Source organism: Pseudophryne corroboree, chromosome 3, assembly GCF_028390025.1.
Source record: "Pseudophryne corroboree isolate aPseCor3 chromosome 3, aPseCor3.hap2, whole genome shotgun sequence".
NCBI classification, from domain to species: domain Eukaryota; kingdom Metazoa; phylum Chordata; class Amphibia; order Anura; family Myobatrachidae; genus Pseudophryne; species Pseudophryne corroboree.
This window is the reverse complement of record NC_086446.1, coordinates 482,480,648-482,492,814: the sequence shown is the minus strand read 5'-3', so window position 1 is coordinate 482,492,814 and position 12,167 is coordinate 482,480,648. Positions and strand designations below refer to the sequence as shown.

The 12,167-nt window shown below is 44.0% G+C and overlaps 1 long non-coding RNA gene across 2 annotated transcripts in view; it reads right to left on the bottom strand.

Annotated features, from left to right (window-relative positions):
• The window catches only part of LOC135057922 (uncharacterized), a 90,669-nt gene that overhangs the window by 33,169 nt on the left and 45,333 nt on the right, over positions 1 to 12,167 (bottom strand). For both annotated transcript variants that reach the window (XR_010244466.1, XR_010244465.1), the window contains exons 2-3: positions 8,675 to 8,789; positions 7,865 to 7,959 (exon numbers count right to left, since the gene is read on the bottom strand). This is a non-coding gene — a long non-coding RNA (uncharacterized LOC135057922). The remainder of the gene's footprint in view (positions 1 to 7,864; positions 7,960 to 8,674; positions 8,790 to 12,167) is intronic.

Sequence of the window (12,167 nt, the reverse complement as noted above, 5' to 3'; positions counted from 1 at the left end):
AAGGCTAGAAAGGACGTGACGTCTAAACATTATCACCGAATATGGCGAAAATATGTTTCTTGGTGTGAGGCCAGGAATGCTCCTACGGAAGAATTCCATCTAGGCCGTTTTCTTCACTTCCTACAAACTGGTGTGAATTTGGGCCTAAAATTAGGCTCCATTAAGGTTCAGATTTCGGCCTTATCCATTTTCTTTCAAAAGGAATTGGCCTCTTTACCTGAAGTACATACTTTTGTGAAGGGAGTACTGCATATTCAGCCTCCTTTTGTACCTCCGGTGGCGCCTTGGGACCTTAACGTGGTGTTAAGTTTTCTTAAGTCACATTGGTTTGACCCACTTAAAACAGTGGAGTTGAAATATCTCACTTGGAAGGTGGTCATGTTGTTAGCCTTGACTTCGGCTAGGCGAGTTTCGGAATTGGCGGCTTTATCACATAAAAGCCCCTATCTGGTTTTCCATATGGATAGAGCGGAGTTGCGGACCCGTCCTCAATTCCTACCTAAGGTGGTCTCATCCTTTCATATGAACCAACCTATTGTTGTGCCTGTGGCTACACGTGACTTGGAGGATTCCGCGTTCCTTGATGTGGTCAGGGATTTGAAAATTTACGTGGCCAGAACGGCTAGGATCAGAAAAACAGAAGCACTGTTTGTCCTGTATGCAGCCAACAAGGTTGGCGGCCCTGCTTCAAAGCAGACTATTGCTCGCTGGATCTGTAACACGATTCAGCAGGCGCATTCTACGGCAGGATTGCCGTTACCGAAATCGGTTAAGGCCCATTCCACTAGGAAGGTGGGCTCGTCTTGGGCGGCTGCCCGAGGGGTCTCGGCACTACAGCTGTGCCGAGCTGCTACTTGGTCGGGGTCAAACACCTTTGCAAAGTTCTATAAGTTTGATACCCTGGCTGAGTAGGACCTCCTGTTTGCTCAATCGGTGCTGCAGAGTCATCCGCACTCTCCCGCCCGTTTCGGAGCTTTGGTATAATCCCCATGGTCCTTATGGAGTCCCAGCATCCTCTAGGACGTTAGAGAAAATAAGATTTTAAACCTACCGGTAAATATTTTTCTCGTAGTCCGTAGAGGATGCTGGGCGCCCGTCCCAAGTGCGGACTACTTCTGCAAGACTTGTATATAGTTATTGCTTACATAAGGGTTCTGTTATAGTTTCATCGGTTTTGGGCCGATGATATGTTGTTCTTCATACTGTTAACTAGATAGTATATCACAAGTTATACGGTGTGATTGGTGTGGCTGGTATGAATCTTGCCCTTGGATTAACAAAATCCTTTCCTTGTACTGTCCATCTTCTCTGGGCACAGTTTCTCTAACTGTGGTCTGGAGGAGGGGCATAGAGGGAGGAGCCAGTGCACACCCAGAGTCAAAGTATTTCTTAAAGTGCCCATGTCTCCTGCGGAGCCCGTCTATCCCCATGGTCCTTACGGAGTCCCAGCATCCTCTACGGACTACGAGAAAAAGATTTACCGGTAGGTTTAAAATCTTATTTTTCGTTAGATTTTTATTTAGGTTTGTTAATTAGTTGCAATGGTGGGGGATTTTTTTTTTTTTTTTTTTTTAATGATGACTATTACAATGCTTACAGATTTCACTACCTCTTTATAGTGTACGTATTTACCTGTCAATATGGATAATCAAAAACACGGTGGCTATTTGTATTCTTTTTTGTAATATAAGATGACTCCCCTGACTAATTGGTTTGGATACTCTATAATACATGTTCTACAAAGATATGTGATGACTATGCTCTGAATCTGCTCCAGACTGTTGTATTGCAGTTGTGTACTGTCATGTGGACCATGTGATATCTGTATATGACAATCTCTTTTGAATAAAAAAATTACTCTATTAAAAAAAAAAAAAACATGACATTGCCAGGGTATAATAGAAACCTTACTGGGCTGTCTTCACTGGAAAGTACTCCAGAGAAATTAAAAGGAGGAACGAAATCTCATCCCGGGCAGAAGATCCAAGCTTTATGCCCAAAAAACAATTATTATTATTATTATTATTATCCTTTATTTATATGGCGCCACAAGGGTTCCGCAGCGCCCAATTACAGAGTACATACATACCTCCCAACTTTGAATGTTCCTAAATCGGGACACTCCGCGCGGCGTAGCCGTGCGCGTCCTGAAAAGGGGGCGTGGCCTCGTATGGGAGGGGCGTGCCTACAACCGAGTGGGCGTGGCCACGCGCCGTGGGTCCGTTTTAGTCATTTTGGGGGCGTGCCCAGCGCTCCCTGAGCAGCTGGGCAGCCCCCGGCTCACTCCCTGCACTGAATAGATGCTGTGCGCGTGCGCACAGCATCTATTTAGAGATCACTCGCTGCTTTGCAGAGCAGAGCAGCGGGTGATCAAAGCCTCCCCAACTGCCCCCCCGCCCGCGGGACACTGTTACCCGCGGGAGGGACAGCGGGACAGTGTCTGAATAGCGGGACTGTCCCACTGAAATCGGGACAGTTGGGAGGTATGTACATATGCACATAATCAAAACAGGAAAACAGTGACTTACAGTTGAGGACAATATAGGACAAGTACAGGGTAACTAAGCATATCTACACCCCCCCCCCCCCCCCCCCCCGCAGACATGCAATAGCTTTCGCACCTGCCGAGTAGCTCTCTGCTGCATAGGCAGCCATGTTTTGGGTTGCAGCGATTGCGTGTGACGTTATGCAGCTGCCACAGGCCCGTCCCTCAGACGGTCTGGACACGCCTGCATTGTCCAGACCGCGCCACGAAAATGCTGCCGACACGCCCCGCAACTGCCTCTGCCTGTCAATCAGGCATAGGCGTTCGTATAAGTGAGATGCCGTCGCATGCGCACACAGCACACGTCTGAATTAGGCCCCAAGTCCAGACATTAAGCAGGCACCCATGGAAAACCATATACTCTGTTCAGAGTATCAGTAAAGGGGGGTACACACGGAGACATCCGTGCTTAAATTCTAATCAATCTGACTCAATTGCTTAGAAATTAAGCACGGATCTCTCCATGTGTATGCCTCCCAGCGATAGCGATGCGCGGCCCCACGTGTGCATGCCAAATCTAGTGATCGCTCATTTCACTGCTGGGTGAAATGAGCAAACCCCTCCCCCCCTCCCGCCGCCCTCCCTCGCTCAGCACACATCACGCTGTGTGCTGAGCGGTCTGTGCTAGAACGCTCAGCACACATCTCCCCATGTGTACGGGGTTTAACACTAAACATGTGAAGATGGTAGGCAAATTGAGAGAGCATGTGTGGGTGACAAGACAGGCCAGAAAATGAGGCAAACCAAGAAGATTAACATGAAGGACTAATAACAGGAAAGTTCCCAAACATCACAAAGGAGACATTAGACCAAAAAAAATATACCAATTGAGATGTGAAACTGTAGCTTACCTTTTCTTCACAAATCAATCTTCTGCTGAATGAGAGATGGAAAAGAGGACCCAGCTGACAGATCCAGATTGACATCCAAAATAGATATGTTAAATTATAGCTATATCAAATAGCAGTCAGGTTTGTGTTTAGAATAGAAAAAAAACATTTTGTTATCCCTAATGCACACTGAGTGAAAAATAGTACTATATAATTAATAATCAGATAATACGGAGATCTTAGTTGCGTATATCTGCAGATATAGGGTTAAGCCCCCAGGCCGATTGGCAAGGCGTCTCCATCACTGGGGGTCCCTAATACTAGGTATGGGTCCGGGGTGCAGGACCCCATCACGTCGGCACAGGTCAGCTACCCCAGGTCAGCACACAGGTGAAAATTAATAAGGGTTAATAAGAAGCACATAATTGCTATGTAGGTGAAGTGATTAAAATAATACAAAAGTTCCGGTTCCGGTGCCTGCATGAGGAGACGCTGACTTCAATAGCTCTCCTGCACCTCTGAACACCGGGCCGCACAGAGCCTCCATTCCGCCGTGGAACGCGGCGATATTGCAGTTGGCCAAAGGGGAAAGTGTGGGGCACCACATGGACAAGTATTTGTCCGCATCTATGCCCCCCCAAAATGCAGAAATCTAAGTCTGAACGCCGGCAGCTGGATTCCAAGATGGCCACCACGTCTGAAACTCAGGTTGGAGCACATGCTGCTGGCACTGATAAACACTCTCAGTACGCCATGCACCCCTCACAACATGCCCCAGTCACCCCTGTACCTGTTTCTGATAACCCTGTCACATACTCAGATGTAGTGAAGGCGGTACAAGTGGCTATGGGACCGATTATGGATACACATTCAGCCAAACTGCAACAAGCCATACGTGATATGAAGTCGCAAATGAAGCAACTCTCTAGAACAGTGGTAAATAATGAACAGCGTACTGGAGAAACTTTCCAAGAGGTCACTGAACTCAAAACACAATATGATCAGTTACAGAAATCCCACTACCAATTACTTACAAAGGTCGACGCCCTTAAAAACAGATCAAGACGATGCAATTTACGTGTAGTGGGCTTACCTGAATCGCTCAAAGGCCCTGAGCTGTTTACTTTTTTACAATCTACCCTGCCTGATTTACTGGATATCAGTGAGGAATGTGCGGGATTGGTTATAGAACGAGTTCACCGCTTGGGTCCCCCACGGTCGGGTCCAGATAGCAGACCCCGTGTAGTCATTTTCAAAACTCTCAGCTTTGTTCACAAAGAAGCAATCTGGGCAGCATCACGACAGAATAGAGATCTTAAGTGGTTGGGATCCCGACTGTTCATTTTTCAAGACTATTCTTCTGAAGTGATGAGAGCAAGGAAGGACTTTGCACCTCTTTGTACCAAGTTGGTGAAGGATAAAAGGAAATTTGCTTTGTTGTTCCCGGCACGTCTCCGTCTTTTTGAGGGCAATACATTTAAGGATTTCTCTGCTGTAAGTGATGCAGAGGGAAATAGCTCAGGCGGATAGCAGCTCCTCTGTGGACCCAGCTGATCTTTAACAAAACCTGTATGACGGTGATTCTTTTGCCTCACCCAACATTGGAGAGCTGCTCACATCCACTCTTGCCATGATTTCTGTGTATACAGACTTACAGCTTTAAATGGCAATTTGTGAGCACCTTGCGGTCTCCTTGCTAACATTTTTTTTTTGTCTTTTTTCTTACTGTCTTCGCTATCATTGACAGGTTGTCTTCTTTTACAGGTTCAGACCTCATTCATTACCTAATTACTTTTATATTTAGAGTTATACATAATTTTACTGCTGTAATTGCTCTCTATTTTGTTTTTTTCTGGCTAACTTTTAGATATTGCTCATATGTGTTACTCTGATCATATTTGGCCATATACAGTATTATATCAATAATGTTTTACGATATAGGGGTTCACCTGCTTCATATGACATGCCTTTTTCCTCACGTAAACCCTTTATATTCTATCTAGTTGCTACTTTGCTTCTTGATTTTTACTGGCTCTGTGCTCCGCCCTCATTTATACTCAATCATAAATAATTATGTCTTTTTAATGGAGGTTGGGAGCACCTACCCTGTTTTGTTCCATAATTGTTACAGATAGCTCGCGTGTCAGTGTGACGCGGGAAGATCTGACCCCGGAAGTTCATTTTGCCTATATGCTTAACATAAGAGTATGCTTCCAAACCGGAGTATATTCTTTATGTTTGTGTCCCCAGTTGTTCCTCCCCCCCCCCCCCCCTCTTCCCTTTCGCAACTCCGATTTTGTTATATCTCTTACTTTATTGACACGTAGACTATATTCAATAAGTGGTTTGAGATTCTGTTTTGCTTGCTTACTCGTACTTTACCACCTGTATGGCTAGTCTAATATTAGGCTCTTTCAATGTAGGGGGCCCCGCCTAAGAGGAAGAAGATATTGATATACCTGAACAGAACGCAAATAGATATAGCTTATTTACAGGAAACCCACCTGCTTCCCCCGGAAATGTTGAAGCTAAACACACTACACTGGAAAGTTCTTTTGTCAGCCCCGTTCACCTCTAAAGCTAGAGGTGTAGCAATTTTAGTGAAGGCATCATTAGCAACCATTTTACACTCCTCGTCAAATTAATATTTATGCCCCGAATGTATATTCTAGGGATTTTTTTGTTAAAATTGTATCCAAACTGTATGCATTTGGTAATGTCCCTATCCTCTTAGGGGGGGATTTTAACATAGTGGCATTTCCGCAGATGGACATTTCCTCCCCTATACACAGCAGACACTGGGTCCCGAAACTGGGCATACCTTATATTCTCCAACAGCTTCATCTGGTAGATGTGTGGAGAGCTTCCCACCGCCTGGAGCGTGATTTCACTTGTCTGTCTGCAGCTCATGGTACTCTTTCCAGGATAGATTTTATTTTTATGTCTGAGCATTTATTTCCACGCCTCCTAGATTCTAATATAGAACCTATCTGTGTGTCCGATCATGCCTTGTGTTGGATTAAAATTGCTTTGGTCACCGATAAGGGCCCATACAAACAATGGCGTTTCCCCTCACACTTATCTCACTCCTTAAAGTTTAGAGCTGCTTTAGAAACCACCTGGGTAAACTATCAACTTAACAATGCTGATATTGCATCTTCATCCCCCACACTTTTTTGGCAAGCCTTTAAACCTGTACTTAGAGGAGAGATTATTTCTTATTGCGCACATAAAGACAAAGTGTTTCGCTCCTCTTACGTAGAATTACAAACCAATTTGACGACATCTTATCAATTATTCAAGACTACACCTACCTCAGCCAATAAAATGGCATATTTGTCCCAGTAGACAGCTTTTGATAATATGTTGTCACAAGCAGAGTCCAAATATACCTTTAACTCTGCCTGTAAATTTCATAGACATGGAAACAGGTCGGGGAAGCTTTTATCTAATCTACTTAGGGGTCAACTCACCTCTAGTACAATTAAAGCTCTTAAAGATAAGAATGGTAGGACCACTTCTTCTGGCAAGGGAATCTCCAATATATTACATGCCTTTTACTCTGAGTTATATGCCTCATCGGAAACTAGTATTGAAGATGGCATTGTCTTTTGGGACAAAGTGGCTCTCCCCCATATGTCCCCAGATCAAGCCTCATCCCTAATGCAGCCCATATCTATTGATGAAATAAGACGTGCTATTAAACAACTTAAAACTAATAAAGCTCCAGGCCCAGATGGAATCTCTAATGACTTCTATAAGATTTTAGGCCCTAAAATAGAAGATACCCTTCTAGCCTTTTTCAATTCACTTATATCAGGATCTGACCCCCCTCTATACTTTAATTCTGCCCTGTTAAAACTTTTACATAAACCAGGACGCGACCCTCTCTTACCCGGCTCCTATCATCCAATCTCCCTCCTGAACACAGATTATAAACTATATACCAAAATTTTAGCTGATAGACTTAAATTCATTCTTCCAACTATCATACACGAAGATCAAACAGGGTTTATTATGGTCCGCCACTCAGTAGGGAATGTTAGAAAAGTCCTCTCGGTTATGCAATGGCTAGAATCCACTAACCAAAAAAGTCCCAGTGCAATTTTATCACTCGATGCAGAAAAAGCCTTCGATCTGGTAGCATGGGAACACCTGTTTAATTGTATGCGCAGATTTGGCACCCCCGATGAATTCATTCTAACACTGCAAAGGCTATATAAGGGCTCCTCTACACATCGTGCTGTGTGCTGAGCGGTCTGTGCTAGAACGCTCAGCACACATCTCCCCATGTGTACGGGGCTTAACACTAAACATGTGGAGATGGTAGGCAAATTGAGAGAGCATGTGTGGGTGACAAGACAGGCCAGAAAATGAGGCGAACCAAGAAGATTAACATGAAGGACTAATAACAGGAAAGTTCCCAAACAACACAAAGAAGACATTAGACAAAAAAATATACCAATTGAGATGTGAAACTGTAGCTTACCTTTTCTTCACAAATCAATCTTCTGCTGAATGAGAGATGGAAAAGAGGACACAGCTCCCAGCAGACAAATCCAGATTGACATCCAAAGTATTAATCTGGCAAGAAATAAAGAAAATTAAAATAAATAGATGTGTTAAATTATAGCTATATCAAATAGCAGTCAGGGTTGTGTTAAGAATAGGAAAGGGTGCAACAGAAACTAGACTGGACAGTATTCAAAGTACCATCGAAATGCTCTGATCAGAGGGAATACATACAATTTACCAGCTGGCGAGATGCCGGTTGTCCATATCCCAACAGCAGCTTCACACCCACCAGAATGCCAGCAGCGGACCGAGCGCAAAAGGTCTCCTTGTGGGCTCTCTGCGCATGCCTCGCTGCGGGCTCTATGGCTTGCTGCACTCGCCACAGGAGCTATTCCCACTCTATGGGTGTCAAGGACACCCACGAGTGGGAATAGTCAAGTTTTGCCGGGATTCCAGCTGGCGACATTGCCGGATGTTGGGATTCCAGCGTTAGTTTACTGAACGCCGGGATGCTGCTGGCAAATTAAAGGGATCCCGATTAGAACTCTGAAAAACATCTAGACAGGTGGTGGAGAAATAGAAAAGGCCTTGAGTGCGGGAAAAAGTCAGGCCATACTATGGATTAGGGAGAGATCGAATATTTGAAGATCTAATTTTAGAAAACAGGGTATCTAGTACACTCCCCCCAAATGGACAAAAAAAACACGATAAGTGAAATAACATTTTGGAGACCACAAACAATTTTTGAGAAAATACAGAACAGAAAGAAACTGAGGGATTTTACCTTTGGAGCATCCAGAATCTCACTTTGAAAATTCCACTGGAAAGGGCTCCCTCGGCCACAATAGAAGATCTCTAATCAACACAGGACCAGGTCTAATTCTAGCCACAATACAGTACTGAAATATAACAACCAGGGTCACAGGTTAGAAACAGGTTTATGAGTGTAAGAAGATATCAGCTAACAAAAGGGCCACTTAATTTAAAATGTAGCTATGATAACCGATGGAAAGATTACATATGAATAAGAACACAAGCAGTGATCTGCACCCATGTAATAAACAGGTGTGTACACACGGTGAGATTTCGACTTTTTCGACTCACTGTGCGATATGGACTACGGTCGGTATCGCAAGCCTAGATAGACTGTACTTGCGATATTGGTTATGTGCGATTTTGACTTAGTGTGACTATACTTTTATACTAGATAGTCAAAATTGACTTGCCTGCACAGTCTATCTAGGCTTGCGATACCGACCCCAACGGACCGCACATCGGGATCGCAAGGTGGCTTTCACCTTGCGATATGCACTAACTTTCCTTTCGATGTTGACCATAGTCAAAATCGCAAGTCGAAATCTCACCATATGTAAACACCTTATGACTGAGTGGCACACTAGGTAAACAAAACCATGGATAAAGGTCTAGAAAATTTCAGAAAAAAAATAAAACAAATAAAACAGTAAAGATACATAATACAGGTACTAATGGGGTAATGTGGCTTTTCAGAACAAAGGATTCTTAGGTTGGCTGTAAGTTTCCTTTCTGGAACCTCAAAAACAAAAAACCTTCAAAGTTAAAAATTCTACAATTAAAAAATAAGGAGTGAGAAAACATCTATTTAATAAATGTTTGGATAAATGTAGGATCTGTCAAAATGTAAGAGAAGTGGTATCAGCGCCAATAAGTGCACTGATACCACTTCTCCATGTTTACTATGGCTGCTGTGCCTGCAAGGGTACATGGGCGCGAAGAAGCCCCTGACCTTTTCTGCACTTCTATCTAAAAGACAACAGGCCGAAAAGCGTGGCAATGTTAGAGCGGTCAGCAACGCCTGCAGCAATCCATTACAAAAGCTGCAGGTGGCAATGCCCATACACAACAACTGGGACAGAGCTGGTATGCCAGCTCCGGACTATGCGGGGAACCTTGCGCGAGTACCATGATCCCTCACAGGCGCAGAGAATCCATCCTGGCAGGGGGATACAGCGCATCAAGGTCTAAGCTAATGCACTGTGTGCTCAGGGGAACATCACCGGAGGAAGGAGTTTTCGTGCACCAACTTTGGCAGATGAGATGTACATACATGTTGTTGATGTCCTTCCCTGCTTCGACATGGTACTGAGGTGAGGCAGGAGTTGTAATGGCCGCATAATGCATGCCACTATAATACATTTACCCCCTTATGTGTACCACCATCCCTCTCCTACCAACCATGGTGCAAGTGCGCGTGTATGTAATGACAACCATTAGGATTGACCGCACATGCACTGGTTCAACAGCACCAGGCACACTGAGGAGACTGTATAACTCAACATAATGAAGAGGGGAAGTGAAACAAGTGCACATAATGTGCTCTGAGCCTGATTGACCCCCATCTATAACACTATCTGGGCCAGCTCAGGGGTAGATGTAAAAAGGATCGTTATGGGTGGGGAAGCAGTAAAAGCACAAATAATCACTATACCACTTACCCTAAATGTATTACAGCAGGGGACAGTGTCCAAAATCAGCACAGCTAACAAACCCTTAGCAAGCCATTATGCACAGGCCATGTATAAACGGTCAGCAGCACTGACCGTTCCAAAACCTGCAGCTAACGACATCAACAGCAGCAGGTGGCAAAACCCTATCTCCACAGCAGAGGCAGAGCTATCCATGTCTGTGGCTTCATACTATGGGGTAGATGTAAAAAGTGTCAGTTGTAGGGAGGGAGACGCGGTATCGGAGCACATTATGTCCTTCCCTATGTAGAACATGGTGGAGAGTGTCAAGTGACAGAGGCACTATGTGGCCCTGTCATTAACGGTGCTGCTATCTAAAAGATAGCAGGCCAATACGTGTGGACAATGTTTGAATGGTCAGCAGCGCAGGCCATTCCCTCACTTGCAGGAGGCGATGCCCATACACCACAGCATGAGTAGCAAGATCCCTCACATGTGTTTTGCATCTGGCCGGGCAGGGAGACACGACACGTCAGCACTAAGCTGATGCACTGTGGGCTAAGTGGGGACATCGCCGGAGGTTTTTTTTTCACGTACATCAGCAGCCAAGATGTGAATACATCTTGTCGGTGTCCCTTCCTGCTTTGTCTCAGTATTGAGGTGAAGCGGGAAGTGTTATAGCGGCACAATCCAAGCCACTTTAAAACATTTACCCCGCAGACAGAGGGAGCCTATGCACTCCTACACACACTACACCTCTATATCAGCACTACGCCAGGTGAAAGACACGGCCAATAGGAGGACATGTATCACTGGAAGGGAGACAAAGCACACTCTCATATTGAATGCTGCTGAGATCATACATGCTGCCAATTATAGTACCCACTTCACTAGAATAATACAATTAAATGGGTCTGCATAGTTCAGAAAGATTTTGCAAAATCTACCCAAAAGAAACACACTGGATATATGAGATGGTAGATGGAAGGCAGAAGTGGCTGTCAGGGTGACGCTGGAGAGGGGGCATTGGGTGACATAGGGGTAGATAAGAGTTTGGACAAAAGGTTGGAGATTGTGGGACAACAGAAGTGGCTGACAGGGGATTGGGTGACACTGGAAAACCAGACAATGACAAAGGGGTAAACCACTAGGAGTAGAAACACTGAATAAAAGGTAGGTTGGAAAAAGACAGCCATGAGGTTAACAATATGTACTCTATACGGGGATAGCTTACATTAGGAGCATAAAATGAAACTAATGGCAATAAAATCCTATAGGTGGATATGAGCAAGCACACATTTGATATTACAGACTGTGCGAGTTTGGAATAAAAGCACATGTAAACATGAAAAAAAGAGAAGGACAATAAATACATAACAAGCAGACTCATTATAGACCGACCTAGGCGCCTCCTATTTGTATTCCTTCGCTCTTGTACTTCTATTTAAATGGGACTCTTCATGACTTGCATGCTTGTCTTTATACATTATTCCTATAGTTATCTTGTTCAAAAGTGTCTGTGTTTCTATTATTAATGCTGCTCCTTCAACCATATAGCCTATCTCTTAAGGGAATTTATTCTTTCCCTGTGGTGTTTGTCTTACTCTACTCTCATCTTTATATCTCCTATTCAGAGTTTTCAGTTCAGTGTAATCCTGTATAAAGGCATCCATGTCCCTTGAAATAGTCTTACTATAGGTCCTTACTTGGTCATTGGTATAGTCTCTAATATCACTAACCAATTTCTTTTTTTTTTTTATATTTATTTATTCTTGTGTCACTTCACAAAATAGTTAGTAGAAAATAATGGAACAGTATAGTTTGTTCGGTACA